Consider the following 21183-nt stretch of genomic DNA (forward strand, 5'->3'; position numbering starts at 1 on the left):
CTATGATATGCTTAGCTTGATCATCAATTATACCTATATCATTTCCCATCAACTAATGAAAAATGGAGAAAAGAGAGAAAAAGTGTAGGGCATTGGAAAAAGGGAATAAGCTCCTTTGTCTCTTACAATTTACTACAAAGATAAGATCACATAACTAATTATGATTCATATGTCTAAATTCGAATAGTAATAATTTCTTCTTTTTTTTTTTTTCATGATGATGAGGGAACCCGCAGTCGCTATTTTTGGTGCACTCTAAGTTAACCCAGGCATACGTGGTCAACCAACCCTTTTAGGGGATGACAGACTCGTAGTCTATAAGGCATAACCTCAGGCCATTTTACCTCCTCAAGATTGCTCTTGTTGAGATTTGAACCTAATACCCTTAAGAATTTCACCAGTTTTAACCAATAATAATAACCTTAATTTGCAATCAAATTATATTTTTTTGTCATTGTCATATAATAAAATGAAGAAACATTTATATTAACAGTTTTCAATCTAACTATGTCCTAATAAGGGCACATGTTAATAAGTTAGTTACAAAAAAAATTGTTGATGATAAATTAAATTTATACATAATTTTTCATGATATATTTTTAATAATCTTTCTTTTATTAACATGTATCCGTAAGACATTTACTAGAAAAACTGTTTTTTCAATTTAGAGACAAACTGTTTTCTATTTGGTGTCAACCATTACTTTAGGAAATTATTCAAGCAAAAGCATGAACAATGAGATGAGATGAGACACATGGATGAAGAGATGTTAGCAAAGAAAAGAAATTAGCTCTTTTGTCCCATACAGCTCACACCACACATTGTTTCTTACAACTAATTTCATGATTCATAGTTCAATATATAGGTCGAGATCTATGACAAGCAATATGTTATCTTAAGAAATCATTCCAATTTTCCAAACTTTTTTTTTATAATATATGATGAATAATAATATGTTCTTAAAACAAACTTAAAGTTTATGTTATAATATTTGATCATTTGTCAAATCTACTATTTTCAAATCATATTCTTCAAAAATTGTAGTAAAATGTTTTGAAGTAAGGTTATCAACCAAACTAATTCACGCTTTAGGATCGTCCGATCCGTTTTAAACTACTTTCTCCTAATGGATTAACATCATCAATTTCAAATTACTTTTCGTTTTTTCCGAAAGTAATTAGGTTATTAACCTACTATTTTGAACTTTGTTTGAAATTTTATTTCTAACTATTTAAATAAAATAAAATAAAATTGACTACATTATATAAGTAGAACAAGTAGGTATTAAGGTAATAAAAACTGAAAAGAATGAATCCTTTTATTTTTCAATTGGTTTTAAGATATAATATTCTAAATAAGTACGATATATGTGTGTGTGCACGCGCATGCGCATGTGCTATTATTAGTGCATGTATTTAGTGGCTTGGTGCAGTTTCATTTTACATTCTTGGTTAAATTTAAGTAAAAAACATTTCAATTTTTTTAAATTTTAAATATTTTGATGATTTCTATAATTCACTTTTGAGAATAAATTTGAAAACTAAAAGAAATTAAACAAATAGTTAAGAAGCAAAAGGGAAGGAGCCAGTCACATGGAAAAAGTGTATGATGGCACTATATGAAATGGGAATGTGTGGATTATAAGATATGCTTCTAACATGGAGAGAATGTTGCTTGGGGTGGGACATTATTTTAACTATTTTTTAATTAAATTTGCGCATTTGCATGAAATTTTAATTATTCTATCGTACTAAACTTTGTAAGTGTTGTGTACTTGTGTGTTGTGTCGGAGGAACAATACTAGGAGTTATAAACTTATAATACCCTAATCAAAGGTGTTTTCCGATCACCATTGCCTTTGGGCGTCAAACCTTCTAGCGATGCAATGACGGTGTTTTCAGTGACAAGCTTAAGGGACTAGGAGGAGCACTCCCCTTAGCTTCTTAATAAATTATCGGAAATTAATTTGATTTTTTAAGTTGGTGTACCTTATTTTATCCGTATTTATTGTCCATGAAATTTCTATACTACGACAACCTTGGCTCCGTCATGTTTGTATTATCACACCGTCGAAGAAATTAAAAGGGATGAAGGAACCTTTATACGCTTGAGATAAGGAAAAAGAATCTAACAAGGCTAGAATAGAATAATAATCCTTCAAGTAACGGATTTAGCTTAAGTTCAGATCGTAATACAATTGATAAAGTGGAATGATGCTTAATTTTGCTCCTTGCTTAGGAATTACATACTTATAAAAAGACAAATAGGGCATAATTGGAAGACAAGATAAATCAAGCAAAACATTGTCAACTATAGATACATTCAGTTTCATGATAAATTTACCGATTCAGATACATTCGATCGGTCAAGTTCTTATCGATTCAGATATATTCGGATTCATGATGGAAGTGTATATGAATAGTTTTAGTTCAAAACATAAAATAAAGAAAAACTGTTCCGGGTGTAATTCCAGAGCAAGTATCGTTACCATCCGTGGCTTGTAGAATAATGTCTTGAGTTGAACCCTTCTTGCCTTTATCGTTCCTCTCGGCCTCTCCTGCAACAATGAACGAACTGAGGGCTTGGCTTTGTGCCAAACGTACTCACTCCGACGCTCAAGTCAGTAAACTTAAAGGATTAAGTTGTGTTACTTGGCTAGATATGTATTGTAGAGAGATAAGGAAGATATTACCAGATGAATAGTGTATTTAGGTTAAGTTGTGGGATCCTTTCCTCAATGAAGGTTGAGGAGTATTTATAGGCTTTCACCTTTTGTCACGTAGTGGCCAAGTGGCCAAGTGGCTAGCAGGTGGAAAGACTGATCTACCCCTCGGCCGAGGGACCTATGGCAGGCCGGCGGACCATGTTGACACACCGCCGAGGGGTCTTGGATATGAGTACGCGGGTATGTGTCCTGGCTGGCAGGTTGTCACGCCGAGACCCAGCTAACAGCCGATGGGCTGATCGGCTAGGGTTGTCTAAGTCGTTGACTTGCTATGGATATCTTTGACCTTGTTCAATATGTTGACTTGGTCAGCGGTGCAGAATATGCCCCATCAATTTGCCCCCAGCGTAGTCTATGCCGTGGTATGGGCTCCGATGTACGTTTGAGCGTATATTCTGTGCAAGTAATTTGTAAAAAATGTTCTGCATCGGCTTCTTCTGCCCCGGCTTCTTCTACCTCGGCCTGGTCTACCCTAGGCCGTACCATATCCCCCCTCCACATGGATGCGTAAAGCGTATCCGATGTGGAAAAGAAAGTGACGCTGGCTGAGACCAGGGTTGAGAGTGCCGGTTGTTTTTGATTGCCACCGGCCGGCGCTACCTAGCTTGGTTGATCGAGTGGCCGGCGGAGAACAGATGCTTGGGAATTTGTTGAGGAAGGTGAATAGGCGGAGAGATATGAATGGGCGTGTTGAAGACGCTTGGTCACTGTTGCATTGATTGACGTCTAACTGTTGCAACGATTGACATCCCGTGGTTGCATGTCCGACACGTGTCTGCACGCTGATTGGATGACGCTTCATGGGCATTCGCGATTGGTCCTTCTTTATGGGCTTTTCCCTATAAATAGGGCAGTTATTCCGTGAAATTGGCCACCAATTTCATTCTCCAAAATTTTTCTTCTCTCTAAGCTCTCAAGGGCTTCCTTGTCTTCTAATTTTCAGAGTTGTTACTCCGGCGAGTGTTTTTCTTCAAGGTAAACAAACTTCTCAATTTCTTAACTTTGTAAGTTTTTATTGTAAACATGTCTTCTGCTGATGCCGAGCCTTGTAAACCGGCGCACGGGGGTTCCCCGTCGCGTCTTGATGAGGAGGAGAAGTTGGACGCCCTCCTGATAAGGCCTGGGGGCCCTAGGTCTCCTTCTCCTGAAGTCGATCCTCGAGTTTTGGAGGAATGGGAGGATGACGATGATGTCGATGATGACGCAGACGATTTTGGTGATGATGCTGAAAGTGCTCGTCCCAAAGAGAGGAGGCGGTACGTTATGGATCACGGTGACGTCTGTAAGGCAAGCGTTGACCGAGCTTGGACCCATAAGTTGGCCAGTTGTTCTGGTGAGAAGTTTTTTGAGGGCCACTTTTTCTTTGGCAGGGGATACAAGATTGTCATCCCTGAGGAGGGTCAGGCCGTCTGTTGCCCTCCACCGGGCCATACCGGTGTATATATGCGACACTTGGAGTACGGGCTCCGGTTCCCGCTGAACGAGTACGTCATGGCTATCATCAAAGCTATGAACGTCGCTGTGGCCCAACTGCATCCGTTGGCCATGAGGACGATAGTCGGCTTTGTGTGGCTTTGTCTCTTCAAGGGGGAGGCCCCGACGGTGAATTTATTCCGCCGGCTTCATTATCTCCAGCCGTCAATCTCTGGCCGCGTCGGTTGGTACAGTGTGCACATGGAGAAGGGTTATGTCTCTGTTGACAAACTTACTTCTTGCAAAGACTGGAGAGATCGGTGGGTGTACGTTAAGGTGCCGGATGACTATCCGCTGCCCCGCTGCTTTCAGCACCAAGTTAACTTGCGGTGTGAGACTAAGGCGGAACATGACAGATGGGTCACCCGGAAAAAACTCAAGATGGATGCCAGCAGGGTCTCTCTTAGGGAGGATGAGAGGCTGGCGATGAGGCTCTTTGAGGCGGACAAGAGTGGGGTGCCGAAAAGATGGATTCCCCCAACGCAGATCATTCTTCAGGATGAGCCGCTCTGCCATGTCGGCCTCATACCGGCCTTAGCACAGGGTGAGTAGGGTCGGTATGAGGCCCATCACCGCTGTCAATGTTCCTGTTCTTCGAACTCCGATTTAATTCCTCTATTTAATTCTTGTTTTGTTTCCTTCGCAGACCACTTTGGACCGGATTTGTCTGAGGATATCCTCCGGAGAATGGGGCTGCACAACGACAAAACCGTTGCTAACTTGCATCCCAAGGCTCTGACCGACGACCGCAGGACGTCGCCGAATGATCTTATGGACCAGCAGCTGAAACGCTTGAATGTGGTGGAGGCCCAGGCGAAGGTTGTTAGTAATATGCCGCGCCATACGCGAAAAACAAATCCTTCGGCGATGATGGCGCCGACATCGGCTCCGCCTTCCACCCCCCTTGTTCAGAAGGAGACGGTGGAAGTCGTTTATGTCTCCAATGGCGATGATTCCGGTGAGGAGGAGGGGTCTCCCCTTGTCCGTAAAACAAAGCAGACAGCCTTTACCGCTGCCGTTGCTTCTGCTGCTGACGAGGAAATGCGCCCTTCGGCCAAGAAGGCCAAGCACGGTATTGATCTATCCGGTGGCTCAGATTTAGCCGGTTCATCAGGCGCTGCTGATGACAGGCTTTTCGGCATGCCTATGTATGTTGATACTGATGCCCCCCTTTTTTTTTTAATTTTGTAGATCAACCGCTGTCGGCCGCCGCTCTTGTTGAGCAGCAAACGGAGGAGAACCCCGCGCAGGCTGGTGATCATAACGTCGCAACTGACTCTTCATCCCAGAAGGTTTCCCTTTCCCGTCCGCGGGCTGGTGATCATAACGTCGCTACTGACTCTTCATCCCAGAAGGTTTCCCTTTCCCGTTCGCAGGCTGGTGATCATAACGTCGCCACTGGCTCTTCATCTCAGCTTGTGGCGGAAGGCGCGAGGTTGATTAAGAGACTGGCGAGGTGGAACGAGCTGACCGGCGCTCGTATCATGGAGCAGGAGAAGGCCGTGGCTCAATCCGCTTTTGAGCTTAATGCCACTAAGAAGGTGGCCACGAAGGCGAAGCTGGATCTTCTCAATGAGCAGAGGCTTCGGGGGGAGGCCGAGAAGGCGCTCTTGGCTGAGAGAAAGCTCAGGGAGGACGCTGAAAAGGAGGTCCTTGCTGAGAGGGCCAAGGCCGAGACTTCTGCGGCCGAAGTTGAAAAGCTGCTGGCGAAGTGTGGCCTCGTTTAGAGGCACGCCGACCTCTATCTCCAGCAGAGGAATGAATTCAGGGAACGGTTTCAGATCCAGGGGAAGGTGATTCGGAGCAAGGAGGCCATCATCAGGCAAAAGGAGGACGACATTGAGATGCTCCAAACCAAAATGCTCCCTGACATGTGCTCCGAATTCCGGGATCTGGCCAGGGAAGTAATTGAGGAGCTCTTCCCTCTTGAAGGTTCCTTTCCGTGGAGCAAATTCGACGAGCTGTTTGACGACAAGCTCGAAGCTAAGGAGAAGGCCGTGGAGGAGAGGGTCAAGGAGGCGGTGAGGGTGAAGATAGAGCAGGAGGCGGCCGAGGAGGCAGCAGCCCTTGCTGAGAGGGCGAAGACGGCCAATGAGGAGGCCAAGAGAATGAGGGAAGCTGAGGCTGCCGAGGCAAAGGCTGAGGCTGCCAGGAAAGCCGCTGGGTTGCCCATCGAAGGAGACGTTGCTACCGCTGCTGATGGCGAGCATCAGCAGACATAGGGAGATGATGTCTGTACCCTTCTGCCTTTCCGTCTTTGTATTTTGTACAACTTTGGCAGGTTGTCCTTTGGCTGACCCTTATGGGGACGACCGTCGTTTGTATTTTTTGTAATTTGTTGAACACATTTAATAAGAGCTCGTTTCTTCTGCCTCCGGCTTGGCCGAGGTCTTTACCTCATTCCCTTTTCCTTGTGCTAATAGTTGAGCATCTCAATCTGTACTTAACGTTTCACTTTGTCTCTGGCTCGGCCGAGATCTATTCTCATCCTTGTCTGAGTTTTTTTTTATGTTATTAACTGGGCGTCTCCTCTGTTTCCGCCTTGGCTTGGTCGAGGCAGTCTTAGAGTGCGTTCCTCAACTGTGCAACGCTTCTAAGGCGTTTTGATCGCTTTGCGAGTATCAACTGTGCTGGCCGTGACCGTCGAGGTATTTATTTCTTGAGGGTGATTGCCATTCTTGCCGGTGTGACGGTGTCAGCCGGCGAGTGCTCCTTGTTAGTGACTGCCGCTCTTGTCGGTGTGACAGTGTGAGCTGGCGTCTATTTCTTGATGATGACGGCCGTGGCGTCTACCACTTGAGTGATGCGACGGCGTCTACCTCTTGGGGTGATCGCCGTGGCGTCTACTACTTGGGGTGATGCGACGGCGCCTATCTCTTGGAGGAGGCGCCGCTCTTGTCGGTGTGACAAAGTGTGAGCCGACGTCGCTTATTGATAGAGACCGCCGCTCTTGTCGGTATGACAGTGCGAGCCGGCGTCTCACGCTTCCTAGTGACTATGGGGAAAATGAACGTTCTGATGGAAGACTTGGACGATTTTTCATTAGATAAAAACATGCGTCGGGGTGCCCACAACTGTTTTGGACACCTCCGCCGTTACACAGAGTTTTCCCGAGATTACCAGTCAAAGGCACACCTTCCCGGTCAGCCGCTAGCTACATCCATGAGGTCGCCCTCCTGTTGTAAGGATAGACTTTTCCCTTTCTCTGATTTCTTCGCTACTTTGAGTGATTGCATGTTGCATCCTCCTCGGGCGCCTATCCGGACGTTGACCACTTCGTCATTCTCGTCTTTGGAGACGAGCTTATGCGCTTCCCCCCGGTCCGAGACATACATCAGTGTTAGGGCCCGGATGGACATCACTGCGTCAGCCTCGCTCAGGGTGATTCGGCCTATGAGAACGTTGTAGGCGGACGAGCCGTCGATGACCACGAACTCAGCTAGGACATTTTTAGCCGCATTCTTTTCGCCGAACGTTACCGGGAGTCTGATTGATCCTAGTGGTACCAGGCCGGCCCCGCAGAGAAGTCTGTATAGTGGGTTGGTGCGGGGCTCAAGTCCTTGACTTTCGGCCGAGGCTGAGGAAGCACTCCCTGAACATGATGTTCGTGTACGCGCCTGTGTCAATCAGGCACCTTTTGACCAGGTGGTTGGATATGTCCAAATTGACTACAAGTGGGTCGCTGTGAGGAGCGATGACTCCTTCGTAGTCCTTCCTTCCAATGGTTATATCGGGGATGTTGGAAGCGGGGATCGCTGTGTTGGGCACAAAGTTGATGGCCTGATATAGCTCGTTCAGGTGCCGTTTGTGCCCATGAGCGGACCCTCCGTTCTCGTTGCCCCCGATGACAACGTGAATCACTCCTATCCGTTCGAAGACGGATTTCTTACCTGAACTGTCGGCGTCAGTCTTTTGGCTTTTGGCAACGTACTTGCCGAGGCTCCCCTTCGGATCGGCTCTTCAATGGCATTCTTCGATGCGCGATCGTTGGTTAGATGGCCGGTGTGGCCGTGGTACTCACAGTACTGGCTCGTGTCACCGTCACTTTTTGGCTTGGGGGGTCTCTCCCACTTCTGGCCCTCGTTTTTGCTCAGGGCGAAGACCTCGGCGGCTGATACGACGAGAGGGGTTTTATCACTATACCGCCTCTGGTGGTACGTTCCTGAACTATTATTCTCACGGGCGGATCTGTCCGACCGTGACCTATTATTCTCACGGCATCTTTCATCGGACCGTGACCCGTTGTTGTCACGGCGTCTTTCCTCCGGGTTGTCCTCCCGGCGGCTCTTCTTTTCTGAGTGCTCGGCCTCACTGGGGCCTACCCAGGTCTTGTGATAGTCCTCTACCTTGATGGCTTGGTCGGCCAACTTCCTGGCGGCGTCCAAGCCCAGGCCTCCGCACTTGATGAGCTCATTTTTTAAATCTCCCCTTGGGAGGCCCTTCATCAGCGCGAAGGCCGCCAGTTCGGGATTGATTTCTCGAATCTGCTGGACCTTTCCGTCGAACCTCTTCACATAGCTTCGTAGAGACTCGCCCCCCTCCTGTTTGATAGTTAGGAGGTCCGATGTCTCCACGGCCCTTCTCTTGTTGCAAGAGTACTGGGCTAGAAAGGCGTCCCTTAGGTCGGCGTAATAGTATACCGAGCCGTCGGGAAGCCCCTTGTACCAACTTTGAGCCATTCCATGCAGAGTTGTTGGGAAAACTCGGCACCAGACCTCATCGGGCTGCTCCCATACCGACATGTAAGACTCGAAAGCCTCAGCGTGGTCGGCTGGATCGCTATCTCCCTTGTATGATAGAGGTGGCAACTTGAGCTTAGTTGGCACCTGGACTTCTAGGACGTAGGCGCTGAGGGGCTGTCTGACCACGTGTCGAACGACACGCGGCGATCGGCTCCTCGCATTCCTAATCCGGCTCCTCTCCTCGTAGCGGGAAGGACTCCTTCTTCGACTTGGACTTATCCTCCAACTCTGTTGAGTCGGACTCCTCTGGCTCCTTTGGGGTAAGCCTCGTTCGTGCTGCGGGGACGCTGTCCTCCCATGAGTGCGGGAAGGACTTAGGTCTACCGCGCCCAATTTGGGCTCCCCCGGCGACTTGACTGCGTCAGCTTCTCCTAGTGCTCCGTTCAAATTTCTCGGAGTCACGTTTTGTGCCCTGGTCTCCTGGACGGTTTCCGCCGCTCTTGTCGGCGTGACAGTGTGAGCAGGCGTATTACTGATTAGGTCCAGGAGCATTTTCAGTTTTGCTACGTCAACCACATGCCCCATGATGGTGACCTGGTTGGCTGGCAGCGGCGTGTCGGGTATTGTTGGCATCCCGGACTCTAGTTGGATTACTCCGCCGGTGGAGGGATGCACGACTCCAGAATTGTTGAAAGTATCATCTTGGTAGAATGCGGTTTCGTCGGTCACGACTGCGTCTTGTTGTTTCGACATCTTCTTTAGCTTTTTGGGTGGGTTTTTGTTTTTTTTTTTTTTTGGGAATGAATGTGACTAGCTTCTAGTGTCTTTCCCCACAGACGGCGCCAATTGTTCCGGGTGTAATTCCAGAGCAAGTATCGTTACCATCCGTGGCTTGTAGAATAATGTCTTGAGTTGAACCCTTCTTGCCTTTATCGTTCCTCTCGGCCTCTCCTGCAACAATGAACGAACTGAGGGCTTGGCTTTGTGCCAAGCGTACTCACTCCGACGCTCAAGTCAGTAAACTTAAAGGATTAAGTTGTGTTACTTGGCTAGATATGTATTGTAGAGAGATAAGGAAGATATTACCAGATGAATAGTGTATTTAGGTTAAGTTGTGGGATCCTTTCCTCAATGAAGGTTGAGGAGTATTTATAGGCTTTCACCTTTTGTCACGTAGTGGCCAAGTGGCCAAGTGGCTAGCAGGTGGAAAGACTGATCTACCCCTCGGCCGAGGGACCTATGGCAGGCCGGCGGGCCATGTTGACACACCGCCGAGGGGTCTTGGATATGAGTACGCGGGTATGTGTCCCGGCTGGCAGGTTGTCACGCCGAGACCCAGCTAACAGCCGACGGGTCGCACGGCCAGTTGTCTAAGTCGTTGACTTGCTGTGGATATCTTTGACCTTGTTCAATATGTTGACTTGGTCAGCGGTGCAGAATATGCCCCATCAAAAACATCCCCACTTAATTAGAATACATAATCTTATACTTGTAGATATGATTGATGTTATGTAGAAATCATTTTTAAATCTCAATAAATATAAATAAATTTGTAAAAAACTGTTTACAACTTTAACACTTCTTTAACAAATTTAATAAGCAAAAAATATTCCTTTATAAATTAACAAGTACAAATTCCGCGCAATGCATGCGCGGTATATAGAGTTTTTTTTTTTAATGTCTTGTTTATACTTTTTAAATTTGCTATTGAACTTGTTTTTTTTGTCATGAAGTTAATAGTAAGTATGCGTCAAGTTATTCTGTACAATAATAATTATTTTTTTACTGAAAAATTTAACAACTTATAGTTTATAGTTTAATACCAATTTTATTTTATTATAATAAAAAAACTTAATTATGAATTTAACTTAAAAATTAGAGTTTAATTGTAATAATATATTGATTGGAAAGATAATAATGTAATGAAAGAAAACTTTAGTTATTACCTTATTTAGGTAGATACTTTTTGAGGAAAAATTAAGAGAATTAATTCTCTTAATAGTAAGGAGATGTGGAAAAGACCGTACCAAAATTTGAGTCAAATACTTGGCCCAAACGTTGCCCAAAAATACTTCGGGCCAGTCCAAGTTTGGTCACAATTAAAGGCCCGAGCTCTTCAAAAAAACGGATTGATCCGGGTCAAGCTAACAAGGTTGGGACGTTTAAACACCTATAGTGGAATGTATGACCCTTACGAAATTTATGGAGTGTTTTCAATGAATTAATGATACCATAGCCCATAGGCATCTCTCAAGTTGAAAGTCAAACCATTCCTTAAATTTTTTTAAACGTCGGTCCTATAAACATGGTGGTAGAATTACTAGAATACTCTTCATTAGGCTAACTGGCTAAGGCCGAGGCAGTAGTGAAGCTATGGGAGCTAGTAGAGGCGGTCACCCTCTCCTTTGACGGATGAATTTTTCGAAATTTTTTTGGGGAGTGCTTTTTGAAATTAGTCATTCATTTTCCTAAAATTTTTCGTCCCCTAAATTTAAATTCTGGCTCCACCACTGGACCGAGGACCCGAGGCACTCAGCAATTAATTAATTATTACTATCAAGCAAAAAATCATGTAAAAAAATTATATTAGATTGTTTGATTACTTTTTAGTCATCCCGATGACTTCCTACGTAGGAGAATATTTATTGAAGTGAAGTAAGTTCAAGTAAAATGGTATTCTTACGCGGCGGCGGCGGCGGCAGCGTGGTTCGACTACATCACCTTACGTAAAGAAACTGAAGTGCATCATCTAGTCGTCTACTTTGATGCATGCTTTTCTAATGTTTCTGTTATTTCGCGTGGGTGATTACATCCATCAGTCTCAAATATCACGACTATCATGCATGCATGTTTCACAAATTCTAGAATAAAACTGTAAATCAAGCACGGTTCTTTTCTAAAAAAAATCATTTTATTATTGCTATTAATAATAGAGTAATCACTTTTATAAAAATAAACTGTCATATACTACTCCCTCTGTTCCAATAATATGTTTACACTTGCTTTATTTTGTGAGGGGGAAATAAAGCAAGTGTAAACATATCACTGAAACGAAGGGAGTATAAGATTGTCTCACACAATAATTAATGATTCCCAGTTTCCCACACATATTATAGGCTCTAAAATAGGCAAAGGTATACCTAGAATATTCTTGTTTTACAATTAATGGTGATTTGGGTATTACGCATGTTTGAGTGAAATTATGTTCGATTACTTTTGACTTAAATATATTTTATAAATAATAAAGAAAATGTAAACAATTGAATGAAATAGAGGGACAAATTTTAAATTAAAGCTTCAAACAAAAAATCCGACTCGTCTCTTAAAATAAGTAGCTCACATACAATATTGGAATAAGATTTTGATTTTGTATTGTAATTAAAAACACCACAACACTATATGAGTAGAATTACGGAATTTGTAGCATACATTTGTGATGTTAGATTACTTTTTAAGAGTTTCTTTTCGTAAATCCTCTTCATGGATATTGGATTTCGTGAAATTTTTAAAATGTAAAGTTAAGAGAGTCACATAGATGAATATGATGTTATTATCAAATCTCATGACTTTGCCAATTAAGTTAACTGAAATCTACAGAATATGTTCAATATATTAGTACTATACAAGATGTCTCAACGACAATGACACATATATATATATATGCTCGTATAAAAAAAATATAAAGATTGTTTTGACTTAATGAAGTTTTATTAATAGTGGAGAAAATGGAGGCAAATAGTGATTCAAAGTGACATTAATTCGCACAAAAAGAGTAAGTTTTCCTTAAGACATGTTATTTTCGTCTTTTTGAAACCACTTTATAACCAAATGCGATCACTTTTGGAAAAAAAAATACATCATAAGCTGCAAATACTAGCTAGATCATTATAGTTATATTTGACCTAAAAATGATCTTAAAATTCCTCTTATTTTTTTAGACGAAAATAATCCATTTAAAACAAGAATTTGCGGCAAAAAAATTGCAGCAACTAAATAAGGAAGCCACATAGTTAAGTCATTAAGAGCCAATTGTAAAAGAATATCATAAAATATCACAAATTTTCCTAAAAGAAAAAAAAAAAGAATATCATAAATCCAACAGGCCAACAAAGTTGTATAGGCCCAATCAGAACACTATCAGTCTTTTTCGATCGCACATCTTAACAATTGTTAGCCAACCCAACACACATGCTTTTTTTTTTTTGAGGGAATTAAGCCCCTATTTTTTCAGCGGAAAAAAGCTGAATTGAATAAAACTAAATTTAATGAAGTTAAACTAAATTGAATGAAATTGAATTGAGTTGAATTGCACTAAAGTAAGAATTAATTTCTAAATACAGTAGATGAGTCGAACAGAACTGAACTGAATGAAATTGAACTAAACTGAATAGAGTTGAACTGAACTAAAATGAGCTGAAATTAAGTCCAAAAGAAGATGACCTAAGGCTCAAATTTTAATGTATTTCTTACTCGCGCCATTGTGGAGTGTCTTAGTTATATGTTTATCTATTCCATTTTGGGGTGTCTTAGTCATTTATTTATCTTTCTATTTTGGAAATTTTGTTGATGACTAATTTAATCATCCACACACAAATTTGGTCTACTTATCATTGAATAGTTGACCTCATTCTCATTTCTTAGGGTAAGATTATTGGTAGTCTTGAGACAAGACTTTGGTGAGTCTTAAGACAAGACTCACTCAAGAGTACCAATAATCTATCATAATTTTAATAAAGTCTTGACAAAGTTTTAAGTAGAGTCTTAGAAATCAAAGATTCAACTTAAAAATCTACATGAGTCTTGACCCCACTATTAAAAGAAGACATCCAATGAAAGAATGATAAGTGTTATATTATTTTTGTTCTTTTTTTCTTAAACCCCAGATTTTTCAAGTAAAGTGAAAAAGTAAAGTCTAAGGTGGGTCTGACTGATATTGTATAAAGTCTGAGTACGTCTAAACAATAAATAAATAATAAAAGTTAGTGGAAAACTGATGTGGCAGAGTCTGACTGATAATCTCACCTTTAGTCTTTGTGCCTAAATCAAAGATAAATAAATGGCCTGAATGGAGAGAGTACAAAGAGAGTGTTAACTCATAAAAAGCTATTTTGCACACCGAGGCGAAGCTAAGAATTCAAGTACAACGGAAGAAAAAAATTTAAGCGACCACAAACGGGTAAGATATAATGAAAATTCACAAAATTCGAAATATTCATCTTCTAGTGGGGCGGCTTCACCGGCTAGCTCCCTAATCAAACGCTATTTGCCAAATGCTCGCAATTTTACAAAAAAAAAAAAATTAATATAGCTAAGTTTAACTCGAAAAATTTTAGATTCCAAAGTGAATATCTTGTGGCTTTAACTTGTAAATTAAGGTCAGTAAAATAAAAACTCAATTCTTCACTGCTTACCATCAACTACCGATGATAATAAAATAGAGTACTCATTTTTCACAAAATATAAAGTGAAATGATCTCACACCATAATCGTCTCACACAATAATTAGTTAATTACTGCTGGATCAATTGCTCAATTTTAAATACATACGAAAATCCCACTTGAGTGGACTTTACTCCGTCCACTAAACCATAATTGTTATAAATTGTTATAAAGCTAATAGTATGAATTTCAAAGAGTATATACTGGTTGACCACTAATTATTAAAATGAATAAAACTAATAATGGTGTGAATTAAATAAAATTTCGTGTAAGAATATGCAATGCTTCGCTATCTTTGCAACTTGTGGCGTGGTTATAATGGTTAAAAGTCAGAATTAACGTGCAAAGCTTGACAAGAACAAACAACACCACCAAGTTTCTCTATAAAAAATAGTGTAAGAAATTAAGAGAGATTGTGTCACTTTTGGTAAGAACAAATTGGAGCAAATCTACGTGGGCCGCAATATTGGATTCTTTGAATTGTGATTCACAACTTGCGTTAATGATATGCTACATTTCTAGCTTCTCTCATTCTACTCTACTAGTCCTATACTTTTTTTAAACTAAACGACATAGGATGCAGAACAAGAATAGCTAGCCATTGTGGCGGGCTAGCTCGGCCCGCAGAGCCTAACCCGCCACGTTAGGCCCAAATTTTACCAACTCGGCTAGCCTGCGTGTTGGCCTAGCACAATTACTCGGGCTAAACTCGAGCCAAAATCTCCCAGCTAGCCTAGCCTGCTGGAGCTTATGAAAGAATCAAAAAAATAAAATAAAAAAGCTTAGTTGGACCGAGTCCGGGTCAGACAACATAAGGAAACCCAGTCAACCCCCTTCTTATGGTTAAGGTTGTTCATAAACTAGATCGGACCAGCAAACCGTACCAGTCCGGTCTCTGGGTTCACAAAATTATGGTAGCCGGTCTCCGGTCCAATCAAGTCCAAGTAAAAAAAAAAAAAAAAAAAAAAAACTTCAAATTACCTTATAGAATCTAACCGGTTTGATCCAACCCGGAAAAAACCGGACATAAAGGGTTCTGGTCCGGTTCCGGTCCCCTCTTAACCGATCTGGTCTCCGGTTTTGAGGTAGGTGGTCGTACGGTCGTGGATCAAACCGGTTCGGACCGGTGAACACCCCAACCTATGATCGGGCTCAAACTCTATGTGGACAGTGGGCTAGGCTGGTGAGGCCAGGCCGTGTTGATGGGGAGTGAGCTCGAGCACACAACAGGTTTGAGGTATGCAGACTAGGGGGCTCGGGCTGGTGGTGTGATGGTCCTGAACCGTGGACCGACCCGATTAGGGGAGCGGGTTGGGCGGGCTGTGGTAGCGGCCAGCGGGCCGGAGAAAATTGGGAGGGTAGTGTGGGCCGGGCCGGCTCGCACTTGTGTCCAAGTCTACTCAAGACATTGCATCGCAATTCAAACCAGGAGTGATCTGGCCTGCACTAGCCCGGCCCGGTAGCCATGTCTAGCACAAAAATGTAGGGTCCTTTAAGTTTTTAATAATAAGACAAAAAACGAGAAAAGCTACTAGCATCGTAGTAGCTCACAATCAAACGCTAGAATGGTTGATGTATGAAAAGAAAGTGCCGGGCAAGTCGCATGCACAAACGAATGAAGAAAGTAGAGGGCAATTAGTGACAGCTCGAATATAAGTTGGCGCAAGATACGTAATTAACAAGGATCTAATACTATTTTCCAACTTTGAATTTAAGATTCCGGAATCTAAGATACTCCTCCCTACTTTAAAGTCTTTTTGTCAAAACAATCCTCCCTACACGTGTTAGGTATTAATCCATTGCCTTATGATGTCATTTTTCTAATTTAATACCCTTTTCAACCTTTTATTTTTAGGATGAAAAAAATTCGAAAGAAATTAAATAATAAAATTATTCGAATTTATTAATGTATTGTAAAAAAAAGGAAATAAACAACTTTTAACATAATATTTTCATCTATCTTCAATTTAATTTTACTAACTACGGAGTAGAATGCAAATTAAGTCATCTGGAAGATGTAAACCTTCAATTCAATTAAAAGATTGTCACAACATAAAAAAACCATTACAATTAAAAAAACTGATCGCCAAATTAAAAAAGGACATTTAAATTTAGAATATGACAACTAATTAATTTACGATTTATAATATAGTAAAAATGAAGATAGTTAATTTGAGATGAATCAAGTAAATATGGAGGATAATATAAACGAGAAACCGTGGAACCATAAAAGGAGTTACATCTTAGTTGACATTTGACACGTTCTGACTTCTTGAGTACTTGGTATGCTACTTTTTCCATTCAATTCTAGTTATTTCGAGCATTCAGTAATTTATTTTTTGTTATTTATTTTACCGTAAAACTAAGGGTCCGTTTGGATTGAAGAAATTGGAGAGAAGAGGAGGGGAGGGAAAGGGAGAGATTTAATTTCCTTTGTTTGGATAAAAAATATGGGAGAAAGGAAATGGAAGGGGTGGAAGGGGAGAGAAATGAGAGGACTTATTTTCCCTCCTATAGAACAAATTATAATCTTTCCAAGGGTGGCAAGATTTGGAAAGAAAACATTATTTGGACTCTACCACCAGCATCCTTCAATCCTCCATCCATTCTTCATCTCTCTCCTTCCTCCCCTTCCATTTCCCTTCATAATTTTTGTTATCCAAACACCCAAATCCCATTTGCCCTCCCCTTCTCTCCCCTCCCTTCACCTCCCCTCACCCCCCCTCCCCTCCCTTTCCCTCCTGAAATTGTATCCAAACGGACCCTAACTCTACATCCGTTGACGTATCTATGGGGGGTGCAATGGGTGCACTAGCATCCCCCCATTTGAAATATTAACAATTTAGTTCCATTATAAATCGGCAAAGTTTTAGGGTCCGTTTGGATTGAAGGAATTGGAGAGAAGGGGAGGGGAGGGAAAGAGAGGGATTTAATTTACTTTATTTGGATAAAAAATATGGGAGAAAGGAAATGGAGGGGGAGAGAAATGAGAGGACTTATTTTCTCTCCTATAGAACAAACTATAATCTTTCCAATGGTGGCAAGATTTGGAAAGAAAACATTATTTGAACCTCTAATTATACAATTGGTCTCCCTTGTGACGGGTTACCATTTGTGACGGATATTTTGTGAGATAAAATGGTAACAAAATGGGTTAGTGGAGAAAGGGGACCACATGAATAGTGTTGCAGAGAGAGAAACAGTGGGTACATTGTGAAGTAAAATGGTATCCGTCTTCAGCTTGTGACGGATATGTCATGTCTTCAATGAGAATTTGTGCTAATTATATCACTAGCATCTTTCAATCCTCCATCCATTCTTCATCTCCCTCCTTCCTCTCTTTCCATTTCCCTTCATAATTTTTGTTATCCAAACATCCACATCCCATTTGCCCTCCCCTTCTCTCCCCTCCCTTCACCTCCCCTCACTCCCCCTTCCCTCCTAAAATTGTATCCAAACGGACCCTTAGAGTGTGTTTGGATTGAAGGATTTGGAGGGAAAAGAAACGGAGGGAGAGTAGGGATCTAAAATCCCTTGTTTGGATAGCAAAAAAGGGTGGACGGAAATGGAGGGGGAGAGATTTGGAGGGATCCATTTTCCCTCCTCCAAGGCAAATCAAAATCTCTCCACAATAGGCAAGATTTGAAAGGAATTGTATCCAAACACCCACACCCCATTTGCCCTCCCCTTCCCTTCCCTCCCTTTCCCTTCCCTCCTTCCCCCTCCCCTCCCTTTCCCTCCACTTTTGCTATCCAAACACACCCTTAGGGTGTGTTTGGATTGAATGATTTGGAGGGGAAAGAAAGGGAGGGAGAGTAGGGGATTGAAAATCTTTTGTTTGGATAGCAAATATGGGTAGAGGGAAATGGAGGGGGAGAGATTTGGAGGGTTTCATTTTCCCTCCTCCAAGGCAAATCATAATCTCTCCACAACAGGCAAGATTTGGAAAGAAATTGTATCCAAACACCCACATTTCATTTGCCCTCCCCTTCCCTTACCTCCCTTTCTCTTCCCTCCTTCCCCCTCCCCTTCCTTTCCCTCCATTTTTGCTATCCAAACACACCCTTAGTGCTACAGCGGTCATGAGTTCGAATCTTTTAAGTGTAGTTTTTTCACTTTTATCTTATTTGCTCATAAATATGTTCACTTGTTTTTGTTAGCTTGCAATTTTTATATAAAATTTGTTGTTAAGAAAATTAATAACTAAGATACCGTCTTATTTATTATTTTAGGATACAATATTATATATTCAAATACTTATTGTATATACGTAACATAATCAAAAGTACCATATTATTGATTGGGGTCCAATTTTACAGATTGTATATTACAGGATGTAGTCCTTTCACGAATTCACGGTAAAGAATTACATACTTACGATTTTAAATTTTGTTTATATCTACTCGAAATTTTTAAATCTAATTAAATGTTTACTTTAGCCTCACGATTTTTTTTGTGTTTAAATATTAGTTCCCGTCGCCAGAATCATTGTTAATAATATACATCCCCTATATTCGAATCCTAGATACGCCACTGTCCATATCCCGATTTTTTATTTGCAAAGTTATACACATTCTAAATCAAGAATAGGTAGGTGTGCAATTAAGATACAAGTGGAAAAATCAATTTGAAAAATTATACTTAAGACAACTTTGCATTGTTTAATTGTCTCCTTACTCAATCGCTATGAGTCCTATAATTTGACTTTAGTTTGTAAACTATATATCCACATAGAGGTTACTTACTCCATTTTTTTTTGACGGGAGAACCCGCAACTTGCTATATTTAGTGTGTACTAGGTAAACTCAAGATATACACTCATATATCTAATAGCCTGTAGATCGCGCATAACATGTAAATCACCCGAGAGTAACAGTTTGAGGCCATAAATATTACTCCTATTAAGTCTATCACAAAATCTCATTTGTGACGGCACGTATCCGTCACTCTTCCCTCACAAATGACCCAAATAGAGGATGGAGGAAAGCACATGGGGGTGCCCCACCTTGTTCCCCCTATCCATTTTATGAGTGGCATTATTCGTCACTTACTCCGACCCGTCTTCAGCAAGACTAATTGTAACTCTATAAGTTTTCTCTTAATAGTAAGAGTTCATTTCCCAATTTTCAGGGATGAGAATTAATTGAAAGTTTAGATATGCTTTATCGTACTTCGTATGTACTGTAAGAGTCAACAATATTGTTTGTTGCCATTCTTGTGCATTACACGAGTACAGGACTTGACAGTCGTGTCAACTTAGCGAGAGATGAGTAGATATATCGTCGTAATTCAGAAAAGTGTATTTTTTTCACGATTTCCTTTAATATTCGTACTCTTTTATAGATTTTTTTGTCATAAATTTTCCATAAATTTCCCTTCTTTAAAAAAAGATAATCAAATTCTTTCTTCTTCTTTTCCTCTTAAAAATTAATCAAATCCTTAAATTATACTCCCTCTATTCATCTCCACAAGGCCATTATCTCTTTTGCACACTATTTACAAGCGGACATTCAACTTCAATTTTCTCTCGATACATAAGCGAAAATATATTCATGTAAGATCTTATTTGATTCGTCTTTAAGAGTACGTTAAAAATATCTAACTTTTATAATTTTTGCAAATACGTAACTAAAGATATTTGCCGAGTAAAAGCTGCGTTGGCAAACGTGATAAAACATAATGGTCTTGTGGTGTTGAATGAAGGGAGTAAATCTTAATATAAATCTTAATTCTCATATTAATCACGTAATAATTCATAGTTCTTACTTCATAACATTTTTTCTATATCAAATTAGGTAGTGTAAATTGAATTAGAATGGATAAAATTAGGGTTTGTGAATTATTAGGATTTATGGAAAGGTAGTGGTTGAGTGGTAAGGTAGGGACTAAGTGTAACACCCGTATTTTATTGAGTTGGATAAAATTATTTTAATTGCTACTTTGTATTTAATTACGTTGGTTAACGATTTATATATTTATTTTCTTGGCTAATTAATTAATTTCATTATAATTCGTTACGTTAAATTTTAATAATCGTTAATAAATTATGTCCCTTTTACTATATATATAGTCGGGATCCGGTGAGAACTCCTAAATATTTGAGGATTAGTGAATACAATATCACTGGTTCTTCAATACAATATCACGAAAAAGCTGACTTTTGAAAAAAAAAAAATTCAAAAAAAAATTTTAGTTTTTTTTTTTTTTTTTGTACAGGTGTTTTTTTTTTTCGTGATATTTTATCGAATAACCTGTGATATTGTATTGAAGAAGCTCTGATATTGTAATGAAATCCTCAATCCTCAAAAAGATAGTGTATCCTCACATGATCTCATTCCTGTTCTTTATGAAAGTCGAGCTAAGTGGGCTCAAGACGGACTTGAGAAGAATCGTCTAGTTAGCTATTTTGAGTTTGTTCCGCTAAATTAACCAATTTCGTTAAATTCCGCTAATTTAGTAAAAATCACTAAGAATTCCAATTCGATCCGATTTCGTATTATTTTCGTTAACAAACTGAGTTTATTTTTATTTTCACTCAGTAAATATGTTAATTATTGATTCTGTTTATTTCTCAAACTTTTACTTAAATCGGTTTAATTTAACTCGAGACGGTTTTAAAAACTAGCGAAATTTCTTAACGATGAAGAAACGTACGTATAATAAATAGCTAGCTAACTAGCTGCTCCCTCATTTTCTCACGTATCACCTTCTTCTCCTTCCTTTTTCTTCTTTTTCGTTCTGTTTAAAAATTTTTAAATTTTAAATTGATTCTGCCACTTCGTTTGTCATCCGTTATCAATGATTTTCATTCCATAGTGCTGCTCTCATCATTCCTGTCAATCCGTTGTAAGTAAAATTCATTTT

Source organism: Silene latifolia, chromosome 2, assembly GCF_048544455.1.
Source record: "Silene latifolia isolate original U9 population chromosome 2, ASM4854445v1, whole genome shotgun sequence".
Taxonomy (NCBI): domain Eukaryota; kingdom Viridiplantae; phylum Streptophyta; class Magnoliopsida; order Caryophyllales; family Caryophyllaceae; genus Silene; species Silene latifolia.